General features: G+C 51.2%; 1 long non-coding RNA gene across 1 annotated transcript; it reads right to left on the bottom strand.

Moving 5' to 3' along the window:
• Positions 1-223: 223 nt before the first annotated feature.
• On the bottom strand, positions 224-19514 carry LOC140384819 (uncharacterized). The gene is made up of 3 exons (XR_011933149.1): positions 19428-19514; positions 1675-1724; positions 224-441 (listed from the first exon to the last, which is right to left on the bottom strand). It is a non-coding gene; the product is annotated as an uncharacterized lncRNA (long non-coding RNA).
• Positions 19515-19812: the final 298 nt, after the last annotated feature.

The raw sequence follows: 19812 nt of genomic DNA, 5'->3' as shown, positions 1-19812 counted from the left end.
AAAATAACAGTAATTTGTACCACCAAAACAGATGAGAAACTCTGGGTAGTCTAATGTAGTGGATCAATATGTAATTAATATTTTTTTAGGCCAATTAAAATGCCAAAATGATAGAATTCTCATTCATTACTAATATATTCACATTTTATGTTGTGAGAAAGTTTATTTGTGCCTTCATCTTAGAAGGTTACAGCAACTGAAGCTTCATCTGAATGCCGTTCACACACCGTTTCATTGTGAGATCCTTGGCCAACAGTTAATTTATAATCTATTCTCTGACCTGTGGCCTGTGGCCTGTGGCCTGTGGACACCTGAGCACCATTCGCACTTCAGTCTCTCCTGTCAATCCGTTTGTTTCCCATTCTCCTGTTCTGCAACATTTCTTTAACCTCATTCCTGGAAGGTAACCATCTCTCTCTCCTTGCTTTTTTGGTTTCCATTCTTTATTTGTGTAATTTGGAAACAAAGCACAGTGTTCTCATCAAATTTTTCTAGAAAATTAGTAATTACATTATGCACCATCATTCCTGTCACAAACAAAAATTTAGGGCGGAATTCAATCAAGTCATTTTGGGCGAGTTTGGTGGGGTGTTTCTTGTCGGCTTCTTGGGTGAGATCCACACTCCTATCCGACCACACCTTGGGGAGTTTCTCCCCGGTTATTTTTTCATCACTGGAGAGCTGAACTCGCTGGCCAGACCGGCTCCTCAGAGATCGGACCGTCATTTTGAAAGGGTGCTCTACACCCCCGCCCATGGGCAATGTCACCCCCCGCACACTTGGGCATTACGCCCCCCCCCCCCCCCCACCAAATGAGGGCAACCAGCAAAGGAGTTGCTGCGGAGCACCCTTTTTAGGCCTCCCCACCCTTAACCCTCCCCAACCTTAATGAGGCCCCTTCATACTCGCCCTTCACCACCCCATCCTTCATACCCCCCTCACCACTCATTTCATGGGCATGGCCCCTCCACAGGCCCAGACCCTTGGCAATGCCATCCATACACCTTGGCAGTACCACTGGCAGTACCACCTGGGCACCTTGGCAGTTCCAGGGTGACAGTGCCAAGGTGCCCGGGTGCCAGTGAGAGAACCAGGGGGCCACCCTGCCCTATGCCCAATCATCCAGGGGTCTCCAATGGCCTTGGAAACCCATGAGGTGCCATTATGCCTGGTCCAGATTTGCCTTGATCAGTACTAAACGGCGCCCAGTCGAGTCCTCGCTGGGGAGCCATTAGTTTCCTGGCACTGGCGCGTGGATATTTAAATGTACTAATCTGGATCTCATCCAGTGCGGGCAAGATCCAGATTGTGGTGTCTCGCGAGGTTCGGTTGAATCTAGCGAGGCACCTCAAATGTCGCAAATCTCGTGAGATTCAACGGCCTCGACACCAAGTCAGACGCAACAAGGCCGGTAAACCGCATTCTTAGCTTTTTCCGAGAGCAGCCTTAGCCTAGCTCCTTTTAAATTATGCTCACATTGACAACATTGGTGGCTGTAATGAAACTGCAGTCAGTTATGAGGTTGGAGGTTATTTCTCTAAGCCTCACCATGTACCTCTCTGATCACATGTGAAGGTAATTGCTGTTAAATATGAGTTGAGCCATGAGTTCAAACAAGCCTTCATTAGCTAATTTAATTGTTTCTTACAGAGGATTTTACTGATTCCAATGTACCTTCGATGGCCAAATGTTCCATCCTCCTCCGTGGTTGGGATGTTCTGGTGCTGCTGACAGTGAATGGAGTTTTGGTTAGTGTCATGATATTCAAACACACACATCATGATGGACACACTAACAGGCAAATCAGAGCACACAACACCACAACCAATCACAGACAAGAACACCAACCACATAAAAAGCACGAGCACGACACCTGGAGGTCAGTAGGTCTGGGGAGAAGGAAACAAGAAAGAGCTGTTGAAACACCACAAGCAGGGAGCCCCCCACGTGCAGAGTGCAAAGACCAAGTTGTAAATAGTGAGTTTAAATAAAGAAGCGTTGTACCATATGCAACTGTGTTGGCTCTTCTGTGTGTTAGAACACCCAACACCACATGGTACAGGAGTGGATCGATACCTGCCTACCAACCTGCCATTCTGGACATGGACCACACCGGCAAACCGCAGCCGATGCAAGTCACGGGGAACCTAGGCACCAACTGGAAGCTCTACAGGCAGCGATTTGACCTGTACATCCGTGCCACCGAAAAACAGAATGTCTCGGATGATTCGAAGATTGCAATGCTCCTCTTCTACGCAGGCCCCCACCCAAACGATGTCTATAATTCACTGGTGTTCGAGGAAGGCGAAAACCAGGCCAAATATGACACGGTCATCCTCAAAATGGACCAGCACTTTCAAACTGAAGTAAACGAAACTTTCGAAAGATACATCTTTCAGCAACGCCTGCAAGGTAAGGAGGAGCTTTTTCAACCCTTTTTGACGCACCTCCGGATTCTAGCGCAGTCCTGCGGTTACGGCACCACCACAGAGTCCATGATCAGGGACCAGATTGTTTTTGGCGTTGCCTCTAGTGGCCTACGCCAGCAGCTTCTTAAAATAAAGAGCCTCACCTTAGCGTCTGCTGTGGAAGCCTGTGTCCTCCATGAAAATGCTGCCTGCCGTTTTGCCCGATTTCAGGCGTCCGAGTTGGCACGGAGGGGGTCCCCAGCCGTCGAATCGGCAAGCCAGGCCGCCCACGACGTTGAACGCATCCAGGCCGTCGATTTCTTCCCGCCCCACGGCCCGGACGACAGCGGCTGCTTCCCGCGCTTTTCGCGGTCTCCCGCGCAGGTGCGCGCCAAGAATAACGGCCACAACGAGGGACGCACTGCGCAGGCGCGCCCACCGCAAGATCGCACTGCCCATGCGCAGTGGCGCAACGAACGCCGTGACGTCATGACGTGCAGCAATTGTGGAGGTCTACACTTAAAAGGGCAATGTCCTGCAAAATACCGACAGTGCAACAGATGTGCCATGATAGGCCACTACGCAGCCCGCTGTCGTGCGGCTCAACCCATGGATCCGGCGCATCCTCGACAACCTCGCACACGAGTCAGGACCGTCCAGCCCACGCATCACGACTTCCAGTTAAGTGATGCAGATGACCAGGATGACTTCCGAGTTGCCGTCATTGATGTCAACAAGGTCAATGCCATCAATCCAGACGATGAGTGGTGTGCCACCCTGACGGTCAACCGATCGCGCGTCGCCTTCCGTCTGGACACCGGCGCATCCGCCAACCTGATTGCTTACTCTGCAGTCCAGGCCATGAAGGTCAAACCACCCATCACACCATCCCGGCTTAAGATGGTTGACTATAACGGGAACGTTATCCCGTCCGTAGGATCTTGCCAGCTACAGGTGACTCACAAGAGGTACACGGCCACACTCCCCTTCGAAGTTGTGGGCTCATCAAAGGACTCGTTACTGGGCGCACAAGCGTGTAAGGTCCTTCACCTGGTACAGCGCATCATGTCTCTCTCTCCAGATGAGATATCCGACTTCCCGGATGCTGAGTTCCACGCGAATCTCCATTCCCTCCTCGCTCACAACTAGGAGGTTTTTGAAGGCATGGGGACATTGCCACACACGTACAAGATTCGACTCAGACCGGACGCCATCCCTGTCGTTCACGCACCTCGCAGGGTTCCTGCGCCTCTCAAAGACCGCCTCAAGGCACAACTGCAGATTCTTCAGGACCAAGGGGTCCTATCCAAGGTCACGGAGCCCACGCCATGGGTCAGCTCCATGGTCTGTGTAAAGAAGCCCTCTGGCGAGCTCCGTATATGTATAGATCCAAAAGATCTGAACAACAACATCATGCGGGAACACTATCCCATCCCGAAACGAGAAGACCTCACCAGCGAGATGGCGCGAGCCAACATATTCACTAAATTGGATGCGTCCAAAGGATTCTGGCAGATCAAACTGGACCCGGCCAGCCGAAGACTATGCACATTCAACACCCCTTTTGGCAGATTCTGCTACAACCGGATGCCATTCGGCATCATTTCGGCATCTGAAGTATTCCACCGCATTATGGAGCAGATGATGGAAGGCATCGAAGGGGTACGTGTATATGTGGACGATATCATCATTTGGTCCACCACTCCGCAGGAACACATGCATCGTCTTCGACGTGTCTTCACCCGCATACGGCAAAATGGCCTGCGTCTCAACCGTGCGAAGTGTGCTTTCGGCCAGACGGAGCTGAAATTCCTCGGGGACCACATCTCAAGGTCCGGGGTCCGTCCCGATGCAGACAAGGTTAGCGCCATCACAGCCATGCCACGACCGGCTGACAAGAAGGCTGTCTTAAGATTCCTGGGCATGGTCAACTTCCTTGGGAAGTTCATTCCCAACCTGGCTTCTCATACAACAAACATGCGCCATCTCGTAAAAAAATCGACGGAATTCAACTGGCACCAGTCGCATCAGCGGGAATGGGAGGAGCTCAAGCACAAACTGGTCACGGCACCAGTGCTGGCCTTCTTTGACACGACTCGCCCTACAAAGATCTCAACAGACGCCAGCCAATCTGGTATTGGAGCGGTACTCCTGCAAAAAGACAGCACGTCATCATGGGCCCCGGTTGCGTATGCCTCACGAGCCATGACCCCTACCGAACAGCGCTACGCGCAAATCGAAAAAGAATGCCTGGGCTTGTTAACTGGACTGGACAAGTTCCACGACTATGTGTATGGCCTGCCACGATTCACGGTCGAAACTGACCACCGCCCCCTGGTCAACATCATTAACAAAGACCTGAACGACATGACTCCTCGCCTCCAGCGCATCTTACTTAAACTCAGGAGGTACGATTTTGAACTGATCTACACTCCGGGGAAGGAACTCATAGTGGCGGACACTCTTTCCCGAGCAGTGAGCACACCACCAGATGCGGAGGGGTTCGTGCGTCAAATTGAGGCACACGTGACTCTGACAGCAGCAAATATGCCAGCTGATGATCCTTGTCTGGCCCACATACGCGCAGAGACGGCGACTGACCCTCTGCTGCAGCGAGTGATGCGCCACATGACGGAAGGGTGGCTAAAAGGGCAGTGCCCCCAGTTTTATAATGTGCGAGATGATCTCACCAATATAGACGGGGTCCTTATGAAATCGCATAGGATCGTCATTCCACACAGTGTGCGCCAGATGATTCTTCGTCAACTACACGAAGGCCACTTGGGCGTCGAAAAATGCAGACGAAGGGCCCGGGAGGCGGTATATTGGCCGGGTATTAATGAAGACATAGCCAACATGGTGCTCAACTGCACAACCTGTCAGAGGTTTCAGCCAGCGCAACCTCCGGAAACACTTCTACCACACGAGATGGTGACGTCCCCCTGGGCGAAGGTGGGTGTTGACCTATTTCACGCGCTCGGCAGAGATTACATTGTTATTATAGACTACTTCTCAAACTACCCGGAAGTCATGCCTCTCCATGATCTGACGTCGTCCGCAGTCATTGGGGCCTGCAAGGAAACGTTTGCTCGCCACGGCATTCCAAGGACTGTCATGTCAGACAATGGACCTTGTTTTGCCAGCCGTGAATGGTCGTCCTTTGCCGCAGCATATGGTTTCACTCATGTGACATCCAGCCCTCTGCATCCACAATCGAACGGGAAGGCTGAAAAGGGTGTCCACATCGCAAAGCGGCTCCTGTGCAAGGCGGCTGATGACGGATCGGACTTTAACCTTGCCTTGCTGGCCTATCGATCGGCCCCGTTATCCACGGGCCTCTCGCCAGCGCAGCTACTAATGGGTCGCTCCCTCAGGACGACGGTACCTTCCGTCCTGGCACCGACAACAGACCATGAGGCGGTTCTTCGGAACATGCAACTGCAGCGTGATCGCCAGAAAGGTCGGTACGACACACGAGCGACGGACCTGCCCCCCCTGTCCTCCGGAGACAAAGTACGCGTCCATCAACCGTATGGTGGCTGGTCAGCACCGGCCGAAGTCCTCCGACAAGTGGCTCCCCGCTCGTTCCTGGTTCGCATGCCGGATGGTTCCGTGCGTCGCCGCAATCGGCGCGCCCTTCGCCGACTTCCACGCTCACAGCCACACAACACGCCAGATCCTCAACAGGCTTCCGAGGATGACTTTGTGGAGCTGCCGCACATCACGCCCTTTCCATCGCCACCCATGGCCATGCCTGCACAGCAGCCGGTGGTTCTTGATCCACCCTTAAGGCGGTCAACCCGAATTCGTCGCAAACCCATTAGAATGGACTTATAATACAGTTCATATGTTTAATAAGTTGGACAATTTTACATGATAACCTGTTGTTGTTTATCGTTCCAGATGTCGTCTGACTGGACAACTGTTCAAATTTTTTTTTTCTTCTTCTCTCGTTCGCATTTCTGTTATGTTATGGTACAACTGGATTCATGTGACGCACTCGACATCGCCCCATGTACATAGTTCCGTCATAGACACATGCTGCACACGACACACACACACTCTTAGATGCACTCACGTCACGATCATATTTATTACCACGTAGGCACATATCTTTGTAAAAAGGGGGGATGTCATGATATTCAAACACACACATCATGATGGACACACTAACAGGCAAATCAGAGCACACAACACCACAACCAATCACAGACAAGAACACCAACCACATAAAAAGCACGAGCACGACACCTGGAGGTCAGTAGGTCTGGGGAGAAGGAAACAAGAAAGAGCTGTTGAAACACCACAAGCAGGGAGCCCCCCACGTGCAGAGTGCAAAGACCAAGTTGTAAATAGTGAGTTTAAATAAAGAAGCGTTGTACCATATGCAACTGTGTTGGCTCTTCTGTGTGTTAGAACACCCAACACCACAGTTAGAATACCAGATTTTCTGTTCTCACTCACAACAGGGGGGTCATTCTCCGCCGGCGGGATTCTCCATTTTGCCGCTGCCCGGGCGTTTCCCGACGGCGTGGGGCTGCCCCACAATGGGAAACTCCATTGACCGGCCGGTGTTACGGAGACTCACCGGTCGGGGCAGAAATGTGGTGGGGCGGGTAGGAGAATTTCGCCCCAGGTCTCACCACGGATGAGACCGAGGAATCCCGCCCTCAATTTTAAGTCCATCAAAATCCCATGTCTCCAATGCCGGCTGCCATGGAATCAGCAGTGACCTTTTGAGAGTTTTCAATTCCGGTGAAAGGTCATTTCACCTGAAAAGTAACTCTGGCTGGAATTCTCCGGACGTTCGCTGGTGACGGGTTTCCCTGGTCTCGCCGACAGCGCACCCCACCCGCAGGTTTCCACCATAGCGCGAGGTGGCTTCACAGGAAATTCCCATTGACAGTGTCGGGAACCAGTCCCGCCACCAGTGAATTGAAAAAAATAAATCATCCTTTGAGGACGAACACTGTTCATATCCTTACTGGTCAGGACACTTGATTTCCAACTTTGTAATTATATAATTCATTAAAGTTAAGTATCAAACACCTGAATTCACTCTACATCTTGCAGTTTTTGCTAAGATTCGAGTATTCTTTTCTTAAAAGAAGCTATTACTCACAAATCTTACTTATTCCCAATATGCATTTATCTAGGGCAAACATGGTGGACATTGTCCTCAATGGCTCCTCTCAAGGAAGTCTATTTTGACTTTTGAGTTACCAAGCGTCCTGGTGGTGAAGATACCCCCATAATTTTGAGGCTTTAGCCTCATTTAAATTTGGCAGTCAAGCTGTGTGACATCCTGGTGTAGCTCGCAGATTGAGACCTTGGAATCAGCCTGGGATGGTAGCTAGGGATAAACAGCAGGGGTGGGGTAGGGTGGGATCATTGGACATGGGGTTCGTGCCATCTACTCAGGGGATCTCAGCAAGACAGAGAAAGCTACAATCTCAGCAGGAATGGGGACGTGAGTTCTTCTTTGCTATAATAACAATAATCTTTACTGCCACAAGTAGGCTTACATTAACACTGCAATTAACACCACATTCCGGCGCCTGTTCGGGTACACAAAGGGAGAATTCAGAATGTCCAAATTACCTAACATCACGTCTTTCGGGACTTGTGGGAGGAAACCGGAGCGCACGTAGGAAACCCACACAGACACAGGGAGAACGTGCAGACACCCCGCAGACAGTGACCCAAGCCAGGAATCGAACCTGGGACCCGGGCGCTCCGAAGCAACAGTGCTAACCACTGTGCTACCATGTGCCCGCCACAAGATGGGAGACCTCAGAAGTAATCCCTCCGAGTTCATACAACAGCAATAGTGGGAGAATTATAGTTGGCCTCAGGTTCAGGAATAAACGATTCATATTACTGTTCATACAGCACTGCAGGTGCCTGCCATTTTATCATTGTACAACCAACTGCAATCCAAAGATATAACAGCTATAATCATTGCCCAATATCCTGCTAGAAACAGCACATTTGGGGATGGTGGAGAGTGCAGCTCAGATTTGATAGCCTCATCTCCATGATCAAATACTGGGTGAGATTCTCCGTTTGGGAGACAATCCACCGGAGGAGAATTGCTACTGATTCACGTTCCCCCTGGGAGTGCAAATCAGGAAGCAACTCAATGTCCCTCACTGTGAAAATTTATGCATGGCGAAGAATAAGAGGAATACCTGAGGGAATTCCCCCCCCTCCCGCCCACGGCCCATTGCAATGAAGCCCTCCCTCACCCCTGGATTTTCTGGGTGCCCCCGCCTTCCTCCAAGTGCGGGCGTGACTCAAATGTCTGCCTCCAGGGGCCCCCTCAATAATTTAATATGGAAGCCCACCCTTAGCTGCCCCCTAACCAAAGGACCCCCCACAGAGACCCCCTAACTAAAGAAACGCCTCTCTGAAGACCCCTAACTGGAGTGACCCCCCCCCCCCCCTCAAGGCCCTCCTAACAAGAGGGGCCCCCTCTGGGATCTCCAAACTAAAGAGGCCCCCCTCCACAGGGATACCATTAATAGGGAGACATCCCAGAACACCCTTAATAGGGAACCCCCCTCACCCCCACCCGGAACTTTCTAACTAAAGGAACTCCCCACAGAGACCCCCTAACTAGAGTGACCCTCCGCAGGGACCCATCAACTAGAGAAACCCCCATAAGGTGCTCCCAAATAGAGAGGACCCCCACAGGGACCTCCTAAAGAGAGGGAGCCCCCACCAAAGACACCCCAGAAAAAATAGCCCTGCCTGGAAGCTAGAGAGCAGCTCAGACAGGAGCATGAAAAAAAGTACAGTTGTAACATTCACCTGGAAACACCGGTGTCCATTCCTGGTAGGGGAACAGCTGTGACCTGTGTTTAAACCCCTCAGATCCTGTTGCTGCAAGCCATTCATTCATTTCTGGCAGTGGGCTGTGATTGACAGCTTCCACAAAACAGCTGCAACCTTGATTCATACATCTCCCTTCATGGGTGAGTGACTCTAAGTGCTGAAACCACAATGATTAAAAACACCAACCACATCAAAGAGCGGTAAGTGCATTCCAATCACTCAAGCTTGTTACAACTGTAACTGCCCCTGTCTCAACTCCTCTCTAGCTTTCAGACGGGGGTCTTTTTTTTATGGAGTCTGTGGGGGATGGGGGTCCCTCTATTTAGGGAGTCCCTGCTGGGGTCCCTCTATTTAGGGGATCTTTGTGGGGGTTCCTTTAGTTAGGAGGTCTCTGTGGGGGCTTCCTTCAGTTAAGGGGCCCTGTAGGGGTCTCCCTGTTAATGGGGTTCCTAGGGGGTATCCCTATTTAGGGGATCTCTGGGGGTCTCCCTATGAAGTGGATTCCTGGGGGAGGGGTTCTCTCTATTAAGGGGTTGTCTTAGAGATTTCTCTTATTTTACAGGGTCGCTGGGGGTGGGGGCATGGGGGTTTGGTCTGATAGAGGGGGTGCAGGAAGATTATAGATTGTGTGGGGGAGGAGGGTGGCAGCTTCTTTAAGGAGTTACCTCCTTGCAACACTGCGAGGTCCACCATATCAGGCTCATGTTTGGTGATACCTGTAGTAATCCCAGCCCATGTGATTCCAGAGGATCAGAGAATCACACAGGGCCGGAGAATGGTATGCCCGGCCTGCTAAATGGTGCAAATGGGTCATTAGGACCCATTTGCATTCATATACATTTCTCCGCTGGTGCGAGGGCATGAACCCCGATCCCGACGACATCACGATCGGATCGAGGCCCGCCCACGCCCAGTGCCGATCCTAATTTATCGATTCTCTGCTGCATCGGGGACTCTGCTACCAATGGCAGAGACGCCAGGCCATTGTCGTTGTCGTTAAAATAGGCTTTACATGGGGAGCGGCGAGACAAAGAGGGACTCCCGTCTGCACCAGGAAACTTCTCTCCCAAACCTTCCTGAGAAGTGAGAAGGAAGGGGGAAAAAAAGAGAAGGAGAAGGGGGAAAAATAAAAGTAAATAAAGAAAGAAAGAAAGAAACAAGGAAAGAGAGAAAGGAACGAAGGGAACCAACCACAACAATCCCCCCCCGCATCAAAATAAAGGGAACCCGAAGCCCGAGGCAGACCCAGCGAGAGCAGAGGAGTGGAGGAAGTGAGAGCAACCCCAGGGTAAGGAACAGCAGCGGGGAAAGAAAGAGAGACATTCAGATGGCTGGAGGAAAGAAAAACACCAAGGTGAAGGGACAGCGAGACACAAGCAGCAGCAGCAGCGAGGGGAAGGCGCATGAGCGGCAGACGCACAGGCAGGCGGCCCCACAAGCCGAGATGGAGGTACAGGTGAGCCTGAAAGGGAAAACGATGGCGGACCAAGCAGCGGAGCGTGAGCAGGACGCAGCGACCAGCATAACGGAGGCGCTCTGGTCGGAGCTCCAAGCAATGATGAAGGAGACGACGCACAGAATGCAGCAGACAATCGAAGGCCTGGAAAGGGAAGTGAAGGCGCGGGAAAAAACGGTTCTGGAGTTGGAGAGGGCTGCCTCGGACCAGAACGACAGGATGATAACCCGAGAAGCAGAGGTCACAAAGTTAGTAACGGCCCAGGGCAGCCTAAGAGGGAAAGTGGATGACCAGGAAAATAGGTCCAGACGGCAGAACATTAAAATAGTGGGTCTGCCAGAGGGGATAGAGGGCCGAGACCCAACAGGCTACATCACCCAAATGATGGGCAAGCTAGTGGGAAAGGAGGTATTCCCAAACCCACCAAGAAATAGACAGGGCGCACAGGTCGCTCCGACCCAAGGCCAAAGCCGGGGACCAGCCCAGAGCAATTATTGTGAAGCTGCACCGGTTCCAAGACCGGGAGAGAATCCTAAAGTGGGCCTTGAATACAAAGCAGAGCATGTGGGAAGGGAAGACCATAAGGGTGTGTCAGGACATTGGGGCGGACCTGCCAAAAAAAGGATTGAATTCAACAAGGCGAAATCAGCACTGCACAAAAGCAAGGTAAAATTTGGGATGTTATTCCCGGCCAAACTCTGGGTAACATTTGAGGGAAAGAGCTGTATTTTAACACCACAGCGAAGGCTGATGAGTTTGTTAGAGCGAACAAGCTGGGGGAGGAGCACATGCAACTGCAATGAAAGACATGGGGATGGAAAAGGAAGGGAAAACCAGCACAAAGAGCGGAGGACAGACCGCAAACAAGGACAATGGACTCATGAACTGTGCACATGTGCGTTATGCCTTGCGCGGGGTTGTGCTGTCTTGTCGCAGAGCTTGTCTCCTCTCTCAATGCAATGGGGGGGGGAGTGGAGCCAGAGAAATGAGGGTGAGAAAAGCGAACAGGAGGGCGAGACAAGGGCCAGTAGGAGAAAGGTTAAACAGGGTCAGAACTGGGTGAATACTGGGAGGTGGGCCACCGTACTAGCGAGGATGGCCAGCACGGGAAGGCACGAAGGAAGGAGGGGCGTGGCGCCCCTCTCAGGGGAGGGGAAGCATCTGGCACAAGAAGGGGAAGGGGGGCAGAAGGGGGGGTGGAGAACGCAGGGGAGAGACAAAGGGACAGGGGCTGGGGGGGAGGATTCTGGGGGAGAACGCAGAACAAAAGAGAAGCAAAGAGAAGGGTGAGATAGTGAAGCAGTAGACATAGGCCTCGGCGGGCATGGAGCAGGGTGAGGAACCAAGAGGGCACCGCAAATAGCCACTTGAGAGGGCATCAGGGCGAAGGGGACCCCGGAGCGCAGGGGCGCACCCGTGTGGCATACACACAGCTGGTGGCTACATTGGGTGCCCCCTGGGCAAAGGGAAACCCCTGAGCGCTGTGGCCCGACCCCATGGTGAGAGCGGTGACCCTGGCCATTTTGGACGGCCCCCTAGCAAAGTGAAACCCCGGAGTGCAGGGGTGGGTCCACCAGGTAAGTATGGGTGATCCCACAGGACCGGGGGGGTCAGAAACCCCCCACCAGGATTGTTACCTGGAATGTAAGGGGACTCAACGGCCCAGTGAAAAGGTCCAGAATGTTTGTCCACCTAAGAAGCCTAAAAGCAGACATAATCTACCTACAAGAGACGCACCTGAGGGAGAAGGACCGACTGCTGGTAAGGAAGGGCTGGGTGGGACAGACGTACCACTCATGCTACGGGACGAGGGCTATGGGCTAGCAATATTAATTAGCAAAAGGACGAGGTTTACGGGAACCAAGACAGTTATGGACGGGTACGTCATGGTCAGCGGTGTCCTGGAAGGGGCACCGGTCGTACTGGTAAATGTGTACGCTCCCAACTGGGACGACTCAGAATTCATAAACAAGACCATGGCGGAAATCCCCGACCTTGACACACACCGACTGATTATGGGGGCAACTTTAACTGCGTGCTGGACCCACTGACCAACCGATCAAACCCCAGAACGGGGAATACGTCTGGCATGGCTAGGGAGCTGGGGGCCTTCATGGAACAGATGGGGCGATGGGCCCATGGAGGTTCCTGCACCCGGGAGAAAAGGAGTTCTCGTTCTTTTCGCTTGTGCACAAGATATACACCCGTATCGACTTCTTTGCAGTGGAGAAATCGGTGCTTCCAGGGATCACGGGAACGGACTACTCTGCGATTGTTATCTCCGAGCACGCTCCACATTATATGAATGTGAGGTTGGAGACAGGCCGGGCCCAGCGCCCCACATGGAGCCTGGACATGGACCTCCTGGCCGACAAGGCTTTCTGCCAAAAAATATCGCAGGCCATAGGCGATTACGTTAGTAACAACCAAAATGGGGAGGTCTCACCCTCCACGTTCTGGGAGGCACTGAAGGCCGTGATCAGAGGAGAGATCATAGCCTACAAGGCAAGTAGAGATAGGGAAGAGAGGGTGGCCAGGCAACAGCTAGTGGACTCCATTCTGGAAGTCAATAGAAAGTACTCCGAGGCCCCGACCATAGGGCTGCTGGCGGAGAGGAAAAAGCTGCAAATGGGCTTTAACCCGCTATCCACCAGGAAAGCAGTATACCAACTCCGCCAGACCCAGAGTACCTTCTACGAACACGGAGACAAGGCTGGCCGCCTATTGGCTCACCAGCTGAGAAAACAGGCAGCCACGAGGGAAATAGGGCAGGTTAAGGGAAGCAAAGGCAGACTGGTAACAGAGCCAAAGGAGGTCAATCGGGCATTCGAGACCTTCTACCGGAGACTGTACACCTCCGAGACCCCGACGGAGATGTGGGAATGAAACAGTTCCTAGACAGACTGGAACTGCCAGTGGTGGGGGAAGGCAGACAGGGGCAGCTGGAAGCACCAATAGACCTGGGAGAAATCATGGAGAGCATCAGCTCCATGCAGGCGGGGAAGGCACCGGGACCCGACGGGTTCCCGGCGGACTTCTACAAAAAATTCACACCAGTCCTGGCCCCACACCTAAGAGACATGTTCGCGGACTCACTGGCAGGGGGCACCCTGCCCCCAACGCTAGTGCAGGCCCAAATATCAGTAATACCCAAAAAAGATAAAGACCTGACGGAATGTGGATCATACAGACACATTTCACTGCTGAACATGGATGCGAAAATACTCGCAAAGGTCCTGGCCAAAAGGATGGAGGGCTGTGTACCAGAGGTGGTCGCAGAGGGCCAAACCGGCTTTGTCAAGGGTAGGCAGCTCACAGCGAACATCAGGCGGCTGCTGAATGTGATAATGACCCCCCCCCCTTCCTCTTCCTGTTTAGATCCATCCCGATCTTCATCCCCAAGGCCTTTTTCCGAAACATAGACAGGCTTATCATGGCGTTTGTGTGGGCGGGTAAGAACCCGAGAATTCCCAAATCAACACTGCAAAGAGGGAAAGTCAGAGGGGGCCTGGCTCTACCGAACCTACAATACTACCACTGGGCAGCAACGGCAGAAAACGTGAGGGGATGGGTACAAGAACCCGACACAGATTGGGTACAAATGGAGGAGGCATCCTGTAAAGGAACAACCCTTCGGGCCCTGGCCACAGAAGCACTCCCATCCTCCTCAACAAGGTGAACAACATGCCCAGTGGTAGCGGCCATGCTGAGAACGTGGACCCAGTTGAGACAGCACTTCGGGATAACCAAAATGTTCCTTCTGGCCCCCATCTGTGGCAATCACAGATTCCCCCCAGCCATGCTAAATACCACCTTCAAAAGATGGAGGTGGGACGGGGGCACACTGACAGTTGGGGACTTCTATGTAGGGCGCAGACTGGCGACACTGAACGAACTGACGAGGAAGTGGAAACTATCAAGAGGACAGGAATTGAGACACCTCCAAATAAAGCACTTCCTCCGCAAAGAGACAGTAGGGTACCTCGTGGCCCCAGAAAGCACGCTACTAGAGGACCTGATAGGCACAAGCAGCGAGAAGGGGGGCTGTGTGGGAAAATATACAGACAGCTACTGGACAGAGCCTGGACTCCACTGGACAGGACTGGACAAAAATGGGAGGACGAACTGGGGACAGAGGTGGGATTGGGACCTTGGAGCAAAGCACTGAGCAGGGTGAGTTCCACCTCCTCCTGCGCTCAGAGCGCACCTGGCCAGAACCCGAATGAGCAGGTTCTTCCCGGAGGTGGAGGACAAATGTGAACGGTGCCAGAGGGGCCCGGCCAACCACATCCATATGTTTTGGGCTTGCCCCAAGCTTGCTGGGGTCTGGACAGCCTTCTCCGAGGCAATGTCCAAGATTGTGGGTGTGAGGGTGAAGCTATGTCTGAGGAATTGAACAAACGAATGTGATATAAAATAGTTAGTTCAAATATTAGTTACAGTAATGTGGATGTGATCAGTCTAATAGTAGTGAGTTCACAGACAAAGGATTTCAGAAAGCATGGCAAGGAAGGGGGGAGGGATGTCTGGTAGAGGATGGGAAAAGGATGCTGGGTAACAAGAGGCCCAGAGTTAAGGAATACGAAGTGAGCCAGTCAGGATGTATGGCCAGGTCAGGAGGGGTTTAGGATGACCTATGGGAATCGTGTATGTGAAACTTGATGCCATTTGAATGTATTTGTAGAGATTCCTTTGTCTCCAATAGCACTCGGTTTGGAAGACCTCAGGAGGCAGCTTGTGTTCTGGGTCTTTGTGAAGCGAGTCAGACTTGCAAGTTGGTTAAAAATAAATAATATTATGCCTACAAATCCATCTCGAGTTTTATTGAGGCCAGACTGACGGGTAAAGAAATTAATGTTTTGTCATGCCCAATAGTGGCAATCTTCGGGTATCGGAGCAGCCAGAGTCACACATGGGGAAGGGGGCCAACGCCCTTGCTTTCGCTTCCCTAATCGCACGCCGGAGAATCCTGCTTGTCTGGTGATCAGCAGCACCACCCAAAGCTTTAGACTGCCTCGCTGACCTCTCGGAATTTCTCCACCTGGAGAAGATTAAGTACGCCATCTGAGGGTCAGAGTAAGGCTTCCTGGATACTTGGGGGCAGTTTGTCGGCCTGTTCCATAACCTGTTCGAGGCCAGCAACGAGGAGTAAGTCAGGGGGAAAAAAAAGATGAAGAACCAAAGGACTGCGCAACCCGGGGTGGGGGGGGGAGAAATGAAATGAAAATTGCTTATTGTCACAAGTCGGCTTCAAATGAAGTTACTGTGAAAAGCCCCTAGTCAACATATTCCGGTGTCTGTTTGGGGAGGCTGCTCCGGGAATCGAACTATGCTGCTGGCCTGCCTTGGTCTGCTTTCAAAGCCAGCGATTTAGCCCTGAAAAATGGGGAAACCACAAGAGAAGAGGAAGGGGAGGAGGAAGGGGGGGATATCATCGACCGATCCAGAGGGCAGCAAAATGTACATACAGTTAGTCAAATGAAGGACAAAACAAACCACTCTGTAAAATAAAACAAATTAGCACGGGCAAGAAAAATGTAATGTATATAAGTAACAACTGTTTATAAATCTGAGAAAAACCAATAAAAAGATTTTTTTTTAAAAAGGGTTTTCGGCAATAGTTGGCCAGGATGGCTCGAAAAGGCAGTGCCATGTTGCACTACATCATCAACCATTTGTTTAAAGGGAAAGTTTGCCTTGCCTGTGTAATCTCATGCATCTGGTTGTGGTAAATATACCATAGCCTTGTGAGTCAGAATGCATCTCAATAATGAAACTCGCCCAAATTTTGTTTAACTTTCTACCCTTAGCAGAGGAGTAGAGAACACTTGGTGAGAGGCTGCCATGGGAACAATACTACATTTGGTAAGGTTGAAACTAATACGAAAGAGATGTTCATTTACCATCTGCATTATTTACATGTGATTATAGTATTAATGAGCCTTGTGGCATTAGGATTTTATTGAGCTGCATAAAGGTAAATAAAAGAAAAGACAGAAAATAAAATAAAAGAGGAAGATGTTGAATGGAAATTCAATGCAACCGGAAATTGAGAAAGATGTAAAAGAGGCTGCCAATTTGCTGTCACCCATTTTTCATTGTCACACCAAGTCAAGAGGCTGAATTTTCATCTCCCAGTGGAAGTAAGAATGGGGGCAGGATTCTCTGATCCCGCGCCGGGTCGGAGAATCGCCGAGATGGGGGCGTGAATCCCGCTCCGCCGCTCTGCCGCTCCGCCGCCGGGCTGCCGATTCTCCGGCACGGTCGCTGTGGCTGCGGTCGGGGGCCGCTAAACGCCCCCCCCCCGGCAATTCTCCGTGCTCGACGGGCCGAATGCCCGTCGAGTTCGGCCGAGTCCCGCCTGCGTCGTTCTCGTGTGGTCCTACCCGCCGGGACCTCGGTGTTCTGGCTGCGGGGGCCGCCCTGGTGGGGGGAGAGGAGGGATCCGACTCCGGAGGGGGGCATCCACGTTGGCCAGGCCCACGATCGGGCGATCGGCGGGCGAGCTAATTCCGGAGGGGGGCTATATTCCTCAGTGCCGGGCCCCTGTAGGGCTCCACCATGTTGCCCGGGGGCCGGCGCGGAGACAGCAATCCATGCGCATGCGCGGACCCACGCCAGCAGTGCTGGCGCCCGTACCAGCAGCTGGAGCTGTGTGAAGTGCAATGCCGTGCTGGCTGCCTGTGCAGCGCAGGATTGCTGCTCCTAGTGGCCAGATGACGCCATCGTAAAATGCTCCGGCGTTTACGATGGCGTCAACACTTAGCTCCATTTTCAGAGAATCCCGCCCGGGATTTGGAAATATAGGCCAGGATTCTCCAAAACGGCGACTAAGTGTTGGCGCCGGCGTAAATACCGGAGCGTTTCACGCTGGCGTCAACGGGCCCCTTGGCCCAGCGATTCACTTACCTGAAGGTGGCTAGCAAGGTGCCAGAGTGCTCCACGCAACCCCGGCTGCCGATACGGGGCCGGAAGTGCAGGGCCCCGTATCGGCAGCCGGGGCTGCGCGGACATTGCATGAAACGTCGACCGCGCTCGTGTGACTGTTGTCCCAGATTTCCGGGGCAGGCCTTCTAACCAGTTCGCCTCCACACCATCACTCCTCCTGCACTGCATCGCGTCTCACTAAACCCCTCCCGCATCTTTCAGAAACAGAAAGATATCAGAGATAGGGTTCAGAGGCCAGCTCACATTTTATAAGCCACAAAACGGCCTGACTCACATGTTCCCATCCCTACACAACAACCCAAATTCTACTCCAAAGGCGTTCAAGAAAAGCAGAATGCAACAACAGTTTCTGCCAGTGTGAGGTAAGCTAGTTACCGTGCAACACAGCATTTTGTCGTGGGTGACTATTCTATGCCTGTATTGTCTGGTCTACTCCAATTAAGTATGTAGATCTTAAAATGCTAAATGTTTCCCTTTTAATTATGATTAAAACATACTTTGTCGAGTGATTTGAGTGAACAGGTTATAAAAAGAACTGAAGCAAAATTGCTGTGATCCATAAAGGCCCTTCATTATTAATGTAACAACCTTAAAAATGTCTTGATTTGAGTACTCCCTTACATTCGTGACCTCAACGTTTCCCTCCCTTTGTCTCTAACTGGCACTAAGCCCTTTATATAAGGCCTTGACAAGAGGTTGTTTTGGGAAAGCTGTAACACCTGTCCACTGATCTGCTGCCAGTCTGCATCTGTGCCCAGCTGACAAGGCTGTCTGCTTTGACTAATGACATGATTGATGGACAAAATAAGGAAGAACACACAAAAACATTTCAGTCTGGTCTGGTGTGTCAGCGAGCCTTCATCAAGTGCTGCTGAAGGTATATTTTGCTGCATGCCTCATTACACAGTAATGGCGTTCCCAGGAAAAGCTGATTCTTTTCACAACACAAGACAGCAGGCAGCTTTATGGAATCTGGGCCTATCAGTCTGGAGGAGGACTTACTGAAGAACAAGCATTTTTTTTCCTCCCTCCCTCCAAAATGGCACTTGTCATCAAAACAGTAGGAGGCCAATTCAGAAAGCAGGAGAAGAAATTTCAATAATGGGTCATTGCTTAAGCTATTGTCCACCTCGCCGCCTCAGTCAGATGTCATCTAACCTGTTGCAATAAAAGTGTGGGTATGTCTGAGAAATTATAGCTGCATTAGAAAGTTGAAGGAAAGCAATCATTCGCAACACTGCAGTTTTCAGCTAAAGACAACAAAAATAACAAACACCTGCAATTTCTCGTGCAAAATGTTTGGGCCGAGGGAGTCAGCAGCTGGGCTGGGGGGAGTGTGACTGTTTTATCTATGGGCTTCGATGCTGATATGACCTTGAAGCAAATATTAGTACACACAGCTCACTGTCTAGTTTCTGTTTGCAAATTATTTCTGGACGAACCACAAAGATGTCGCTTCTTTCCTTTCAAAGATCTTCAGACCACAATGAGTCCCAGGGAGGCAGGCTGGCTGTCGACTTATTTAACAATCTCCTGGATTCCAACAAAGTTTGTAAGTGTTATCAGGCTGTAGAGGTCAATTCTCCCAAATCAGAATATGCAAAGAAATCAAGCTTCGGCCCCTAACATTGCCATGGTAGCTAACATCATCTACATTTTCTTTTCAAGAGAGAGGACAGGCAGCGAATAGGTTTCAGGAAGACGAACATGTTCAAACTTAAATTCTTAAAAATAAATCACCTAAAATGATGTCTCATTTCTGAAATAGCCACACTTACAGCACACAACCTCCTCTCTTTCTGTTCGGGCAGCTGTGTGACAAATATGTCAAATTAATACATCACAAGGTATGAATGCGTAGTTAGAATTTGACTGAAGTACCTCCAGCCTGCAAAAAAGAACAATTTATCAATGCAAACTTAATAACATCTATTTGAATCTAACTAAAAATCAATATTTCATTACCAAATTGTTAGTGAGAATGAAGAAAAATTGCGGAAGTCGGGCTGTTTTCTGGAACCAAAGTATCAGGAGTTCAATCTGAAGAGGGAATGATTCATGACCGAGAGCTGGTGGAAGGGTGAAGGAGGACACACGCTGAGAACTTCGAGGGTTCTCTCCAGTGTGACCTTGGCAGGGGAAAAAAAATAGAGAAGAAAATGA

Source organism: Scyliorhinus torazame, chromosome 10, assembly GCF_047496885.1.
Source record: "Scyliorhinus torazame isolate Kashiwa2021f chromosome 10, sScyTor2.1, whole genome shotgun sequence".
Lineage (NCBI taxonomy): Eukaryota > Metazoa > Chordata > Chondrichthyes > Carcharhiniformes > Scyliorhinidae > Scyliorhinus > Scyliorhinus torazame.
Note: the sequence above shows the minus strand (reverse complement) of the source record. Positions and strands in the feature narration are given on the sequence as shown.